The following is an 8,140-nucleotide window of genomic DNA, read 5'->3' on the forward strand; positions in this document are numbered from 1 at the left end:
AGCTCAGATCCTTCTTTCTCCTTCTGAGCCCTGGAGTAGGTGGGCTGTTTCCTCCCAGTCTGCGCTGTGTGGTGGGCATCCGCGGGTGGGTCACCGTCCTTAGCACACTGGCTCTCCTTGACGGCAGGGATACTATTTCTACATCTTTGTCCTCAGTGGCGAGCACAGGGCTGGGCACAGGGCAGCAGGGAGTCTGGGATGCTGCTGGGGAGAGGAACCCACAGGACTGAGGAGGTGAGCACAAGACAAGGTGACCTGGCAGAGAGTGCTCGCAGGGCCAGCCAGGAATGGAATGTTCTGGGAAGGCTTCCTGAAGGAGGAGTGCCTGTGTTGAGTATAGAAGGTCCCCAGGGCTGAGATAGGGGACGAGGACATCCCAGGGAGAAGGAACAGTACTACACCCAGAATGGGCACAGGAGTAGCAGCAGAGATGTAGGTGGGGGTCAGATCAAGATGGACTTGGAGGGCCAGTTCAGGAACTTGAATCCAGTCTCAAGGGCAATGGGGTGCTCTTGAAGGATCAGACAGGTGTGGTGAGGAGAGTAGGCTGGAGTGGCAGAGCCTGGAGTGGGTAACGAAGCTGCTCCATGATCCTAATGTGGGGAAGGGGGCCTGGGGCCTGAGCTAGGGCCGTGGCCCAGGTAGAGAGAGAGGTGATTTGGGAATTGACAGTTGCGGGTGGAAGTGAGCTGTCTCAGCTCAGGCTCAGCTCTGCCCAGTTTGCCAGCTCACCTCTTACTGGACTCCTTTGCCTGGTGGGTGGAGGGTTAGCTCGTCTGGATGACTGGGGGCTTGGGTCCACCAGCACAGCTGCCTCGCTCCTCCCTGGCTCCAGCCCTAACTCGCCCGCTTGCTGTCGGAGATGTTTCTGGCCTGAGCCCTCGGGCAGGGTGGGCCCCTGGCTCCCACCTGACCTCCTTCATATTCTTTTCAGGGCAAGCTGCTTTCCCAAGGCTCCCTTCTCCACCGAGATTTTCCTGCTTCTCCAGTGGTGCTTTCCCCTCCAAGTCACGTGCCCAGTGGCACCTGTACTTTCTGTCAGTGGCGTCCCTGCCTCAGTGGGGCAAGTCTCAGGGCAGACATGAGGCCCTACCTTGGGGCTGACTAGAAGGCCCGACCCACATGGATGCCTAGATTGGGGTGACCAGGCAGCTGCTGCACTTTGCCCTGATTTCTCTTAACTGCTCCGTCATTTTGCCTCATATCCTTCCATAAAACCACGTGCCATCTGCGCCAGCTTCCTGCCCCATTTCTCTCTTTGGTTAATGATAGCCTCGTGCTTTTAGACATGAGGCTGCCATGGGGGGCCACCTCTCCTCCATTCCTTCCCTGGTTTATTGATGTCACCCTTGGACCCCAGCAGGGCCGTGCCCAGCCCCGTGCTTAGTGGTGCTGGAGTTCCGCCAAGCCTGGCTCCCATCCCTGAGAGGCTCCTGGGCCTGTGTGTGTGGAGGATGCAAGCACATTGGCTCTCTTGTGATCAGGGCCAGGGGAAAGGGTAGACGACAGGGCCAAATGCTGCTGAGGGCGGCGGAGGTGGTCAGCGAGGAAGCGAGTACCCCCTGCGTTCCACCTCCACCTCTACACTGTGGTCCAAGCCACCTGCCTCTCACCTGGACACTAATAACTGAACTGGGCTCCCTGCTTCCTTCCTCACCTGTCCGCCAATCCATTCTCCATACAGCAGCCAGAGTGATCATTTAAAAGTGTATATCAGGTCGAGTCACCTCTCTCCTTAAGACCTTGCAATGGCTTCCCAATCACCCACGAATAAAATCCAGTCTCCTCCTCGAGTCCTGCGAGGCCCCACGTGACGTGGCCCTTGCCCACCCCCCTGCCTCCTCCTGGATGTCTCTTCCTCTCGTTCATCGTGCGTGCTCCAGCCACATGAGCACCCTTTGGTCTCTCGATCACCTCAAGCTGGTCCCTGCTCCAGAGCTTCTGTGTTAGCTGTCCCTCTGTTTGGAACACTTGGCACCAATGTCACCTTCCCTGATCACCCACTTGGCAAACAGTTCCCCTTGACACCTTCTAACATGCCACCCTTTGTACTTTATAGCATTATCACTATCTGGAATCATACTTTTTTTTTTTTGTCTCCACTCAGGCAAGCTTCCTGAGAGCTGCACTTTGTCATGCTCAGCCTGATACTCAGCATGTGGAACAGTGCCTAGAAGGTGCTTAGTTAATTTAGTGAACATTAACTGAGCATCTACTAGGGACCAGGTGCTGTGTTGGATGCTGGGACTGCAGTGATGAATGTGGCAGACTAGGGTCTTGTCCTCTCAGAGCTGCATTCTGAGGGATAGTCGTTGACTGAAAGGAGGCAGGGAGGCAGGCAGGTGTGATAGTAAAGACTTACATATTTAATGCATGAAGTGATAAGGTGACTTTTAATCAGGACAAGGGGGGAAGGACATTCTGAATATGAGCCATCTACCTTCTGGGCACTTTATAGTGATCATGTCATTTTATCCTATTCACCCTGTTGTGGGTGTTTGTGTCCCCATTTTACAGAAAGGTCCTGCAGCTAGAAGCAGGGGAGTTAGAATCGATATCTGATTCATTCTATGTCAGAGCCTCTGCCTGGTGTCCCATGACGCTGAGGCACAGAGGAGTGACAGCATAAGCCAGCCGCCGCCTCTTCCTGTCTGACCAGTCCAGCGGCCTCAATACCCTCTAAGTCACGTGGCTACTTCCTGGTCTCAGCCTTTCCCCTACTCCCCGGTCCACTGCCATAGCTTCTTGCCTGGCCTCCCCTCTTCAGACTGGTCTTCTCCAACTGTCTTTCATATGACAGATGAGTGACCTTTCTAAAAGCAAATCTCGTCATGCCTAAAACCTTGTGCTCAGTCCAGACTCCTGGCTCTGACCCACAAGGCCACACTTCACCTGGCCGTGCAACTGACCACTCTGGATTCCTCCCCTTCCTTTGGGCCCTGAGATGGTGCTCAGGGCACTGCACACCTCCCACCTCCATGCCCTTTGCTCACTGTGCTTGCTCTGCCTGGAATGTTCTTCCTCATGTCTCCACCTGAAGATCCCCCACACCCTGTCCCACTATTCCAAGGTAAGGGTGGTCATCCTCTGACAACTGTCAGGCTCTGTTGAAAGGGCTTCTTGGAGCTTCTGTTCATGCTTGAAAGCAGGGGCTGTGTCTTAATAATAGAATCCAATATTGATTAGGTTGTGGAGTTGATAATCCATTATCTCATTGGAAAAAGTAGGCATTATTACTTCCATTTTATAGATGAGGGAACTGAAGTTCAGAAAGGGTTGCTGATTTGTCCAAGGACAAGGACTTGAACAGAGAAGAGTTGAATCCACATGCCCGACTCCAAACTTAGTGCACTTTCCTTGTCTGCACAATCATCCCGAGAACAGGCAGTAAACACCCTCTGGGTTCCAGGTTCTGTGCTAAGTGACCACAACACTGGACACAGAAGCCACATCCAGGCACTGTGCTCCTCTGCTGGTGTCTGTTTACAGAAGGATTGTGATACTGGAGTTTAGGACACACAGAGGACCTGCCACTTGTCCCTAAAAGGCACCATCTTTTAGGGTCATCCCAGAGCTCCAGCTTGTTGAGAGCCTTTGGGATCCTGGCTCTGTTGCCCACTCTTTCTGCTCTGCCTCCCAGCTTTGTCCATCCACCAATCTGAGCACTGGACCTCTCCAACCTCATCCAAGTTGCCAATAAACAATCAATCAGATCAGAGCCATGGAAAGAGCCTTGGGGTGTGTCACCCCAGACCACCTGCTCGGACAACCTGGGCATAAGAGGTTGCCACATAATTAAGTCTCATCAAGTCCTGAGCATCCCAGCCAGCCTTGACGAGACCTCCCAGGTTTCCTACACATAGATTGGGAGTGGCGGCCCTGTGCACCTGAGGCAGATGAAGTCACCTGCGGTCAGGACTGTGTGGGGTTTGCCCTTGCATGTCTGGCACCCAGCACGGCGCCTGGTACTCAGTGGGTACCCAATGAAGGCTTGTTGAATGGAGGAGTGGGTGACTTGTTATTAGTGAACCATTTTGGCCCCACCTGATACTTCCTTCTCATCCTAAACAGGAATGTCCTGGTCAGCCCCTGTCTTCAGCCCTTTTCACATTTATCTTACTACTGCTGTGACCTTGATTTGTGCCCATAAGGACAAATAGCTCCCAGTATATATTCAACCTGTGACTTTCTCCTCGTCTGCAAGTCCTCATCCATCCAGTTCCCCATCTCTATACCCCCTTCATCTCCATCCATCCAATAAACGTATTGAACTCCTCCCACAGGAATTACTTCAGGATAACCAATCAGAAATAGTCCCTGCCTGAACGGAGCTTTCATTCTCCTAGCAAACAGACACCAAGTGCACAATCACATAAAAACACTTGTTAGAAGAGCAGTAAAGCAGAAGCACTACTTTATTTTATCAGAGTAAACTAAGTGGTACCTGGTTCATCGTGTGTGTGTGTGTGTGTGTGTCAGAGAATGCTTCCTGAAGGAAGTGACATTTAAGCCAAGAGCTGCATTGTCACAAAAGCCAAGGAGTGAGTGTATTTCAAGAAGGGTGGAGGCAATGGCTTCACATGCTGCTGAATTAACTTCAGGGAGATTTTTGAGATGATTTGGCATAAACCAGACTGGACTGGGTGGAGGAGTGAGTGAAAGATGAGGAAGTAAAGGCAGCAAGTGTAGATAACTTGAGAAACTTGGCTGGGAGCAGAGGAAGGATGTCAGGGTGGTAGCTATGAAGGATGTAGATCTGAGAGAATCTTTGAAAAAAACTTTAAATTATTTTTTTAAGATGGGAGAGACTTAAGCGTGTTAAATGCTGCTAGAAAGGAGCCATAGAGGTAAGAGAGGATATACATCGAGATAAAGGCAGGAAGGGAGGGTTCGACCCATCTATCGTTCCTCCACTTAAGAAATATTACTGAGCAGCTGTCGTGTGCCAGGCGCTTTGAAAAAGGCTGACAAGGTACTTGCTTTTACGGAATTTATTTTTTTTTAGGGAGGAAGGCAAGAAATAAGTAAATAAGATAATTTCAGCTAATGGTAAGTGTGATGAGGAGATAAAATGGGGTGATGTAATGGAGGGGTGCAATCAAGAAAGGGTGATGTAACAAAGCCCTGGGTGCTGCACGAGTGGTGCAGCTGCCAGATGGCCCGGGGGAGCTGATCCGTCAGGGGAAGCCAGGGTTCAGTGAGGGGGGCAGTGTGGGGAAGGGAATGGTGGGGGAAGAGGAGGAAGGACGTAGGGAGTTTGCTGATGAGGAGGGCTAGTTCCAGAGGCCCCTGGGAGACAGTGAAGAGTGTTAGAGGGTGGATGACCTTGGGGCTACCCTGTAGGTCATGACTCCACATCTGGCCCTGGGTGACCCTGGGTGCTCAGACTCAACATTACGAACCACAAACCCATCTCCTTCCAACCAAATCTGCTTCTGACTTCCCAGTCTTGAGGGTGTGGCCACCATTCTCCTGTTCACCGGTGACTGGCAGCCTGAGATGTGACAGACTGCTCCCCTCTCCTCCTCTGATACAGAGGGCTGGGCCCAAACTGGTAAGAGTGGAAGGGCTCCCAGATCAAGACCCTCCTGCTCTACTGCTGCACATCTTCCCCGTCTTTCCTGCCCCTCCTCCAGGAGTTTACCTCCATCCCCTCACCCTACCCCCACCCCACAGATTCCTTCTCTGCATGCTCTCCCTGCTGGTAGGGAGCTCCTAGTCCAATGAGGAAACGGGACATGAGTCTGGAAGGGACACCCAGTAGACTGGGGAGGCTGGAACCCCAGGGGCAGCAGTGTGGCCTTGCTTTGGGAATCAGGAATGGAAGTCTAGCTGGGCTGGCGGGGGCAGGGGTGAGGGCTATGCCTGCCTGCCTCAGTCCTCACTTCTTTACATCATGTCCCCTGGGACGGATGCCTTCTGAGCTCTGCCTGCCCCACCACCACCACGGTGTCCCTTCCTTTCTTCTCTGCCTGAGCCCCAGACACCCGCAGAGTGAGCTGCTAACTCTGGGCAGCCGCGGGCTGTTCAGTCCTTCTCCCTGTGACCTATGAGCCATGTTAAGGGCGTTGGCGATTATCCTTCAAGCCACAGGCAACCCCATCCAGAACTGGGTCAGATTAGGGTGCTGGCGGGGTGTCTGATGGGTGGGATGGGGGAGGAGGACGCAAAGGAGGTGCGATCAGAGCCTGGTCACCTGCCCACCTGCAGTCTTGGGCTCCTCTTCAGGCTAGTTTCTGCCAAAACCCCTTCTTCTGCACGGCCTGAGGAACAGGGGACTTTGTCCAGATAGGGGATAAGTCCAGATGGGAGTAAGAACTGGCTGGGAGTAGGTTGGGTTCTGTCAACACCTGGGACTGTGGCTCCCGCCCCTTTGGAGAACAGGCGTGGGAGTGTGCGCTGGCTGTGTAGCTGACAAATAAGAAGGCAGCGCTCTTGAGGAAGCAGATGGTGCATCCACATGACGCCTGTGGCGGCTTGGCTGCCTTACTCGCTGGTGGTGCAGCAGGCTCCAGCCCTGAGCAAGATCCCAGGGCGCAGAAGCGCGGAGAGGGGGCGCTGCAGCAGATGGCAGCCCTGGCACGTCTCCGGCAGCAGGTGAGCGGACATTGACCCCTGAGACCCCCAGCCCTCAGTCCCAGTAGTGGGTCCCACCTCAGGACAGGGCCCCTCCTGTTGCCCCGTCTCCTTCAGAAGACAGGGAGCAGCCCCCCCTCAGCTCCCCACCCTGGCTCCTTGTGTCCCTGTCAGTTCCTCCTCCATCTGTGTCCTTCAAGCCCCTTGAGGTCGGGGGCGGTGTGTTTTCTCTTTCTCCCAGTGCCCCGCACAGGGCTCAGCAGCACTGTGGGTGTTTACCTGGGCTATTTGTTGAAATAAAATAAACTGATGGAGGTGATTGGAGGTAGGAGGCCAGGGCCCTTTCAGCCCCTGAGCACCCCCAGACCCCACTGGGACAGGACCCTGGTCTACACATTCTGCCTCTCACCCACCCACCCCGCCAGCACGGGGCTCTGCAAATGTTTGCTGGGCACATGACAGGTGCAAAGCACATGGGGTCACTGGAAATGGGGTCCTCCCAGGAAGCTATGTTTCTTAAAAGGGGGCTTGGACAGCTTGGCTGGGGATAGTGCAAGGCACTGAGGCAAGGCACTGAGGCTGGGCTGGGTCTCGCAGTGAAGCGGTTTAGCTGCGGGTAAGTCAGCAAAGCCTTCCCAGAGCGGGGCAGGGGAAGTGGGGGAAGGAGGGGCACGGAGACAACTTTGCACCATGCCTGCGGTTTGCCGTGTGGCCTGCAGGACATGACACTCCCTTTCTGGGCCTTGGGCTCCCCAACTGCCCCAGGAGGGGTGGGCTGGTGATGTCTTGGGTGATAGTGGCGGACTCCCTCTGGGAGCCCGGGGAGTGGGGGTTGGGGTAGTGCCTGAGGTGCTGTCCCTGTGCTCTGGAGTTCCTGAGTGTCCTCTGCTGTCCCCTGGACGGTGATTGATGGCCCAGGCAGCTTCTCTGCCCGAGCTGCTGCAGTTCCTGAGAATGTGTATTAATATTAATTGGGGCTAATTAGTTGGATAAATCAATCTGCCCCCAGAGAGCAGCTGCCCCTCCCTGGTTGAGGAGGAGGAAATCTGGGCTAATGGGGTTGCTGCGGCGAATCCGTGTGATGGAGCAGATTCCTGTCTGCGTGGAGAGGCCGCATCTGTGTGCAGTGGTGGGTTTAGGTTCCTTTACTGCAAACACCAGGGTCTGCTTGTGTGTGCCTCCTGCTGGCGTTTTATTGTGTGCTGGATGGGTGTGTGTCTGGCTGCATGATGCTTGGGTTTGGTTACGGGCCTTGGTGTATGTGCCTGTCTGGGTGTGTACGTGTTACTGATTGGCATGTATTCATCTAGGTATGTACGGCTGGCTTGGGTCTGCATGTTTGGCTGAGTGTGTACACATGAGGTCGTGTGTCTGATGTGTGAGGAAGTCTGAGTCTGGGTGTGTCTGGGCATCTGGTTGATTTATGTGTGGGTGTCTGGGATAGGTAGTTATTGGCTGGGTACCTGGAGGGGCTTGTCTGATTGGCTGCAGGAGTGTAAAGGGTTTGGGGTGAGGTTACCCACGGTGTCTCCAGCCTTCCCTCAAGGCCTCTTGGCTCTCAGCA

This window comes from Physeter macrocephalus, chromosome 4, assembly GCF_002837175.3.
Source record: "Physeter macrocephalus isolate SW-GA chromosome 4, ASM283717v5, whole genome shotgun sequence".
Taxonomy (NCBI): domain Eukaryota; kingdom Metazoa; phylum Chordata; class Mammalia; order Artiodactyla; family Physeteridae; genus Physeter; species Physeter macrocephalus.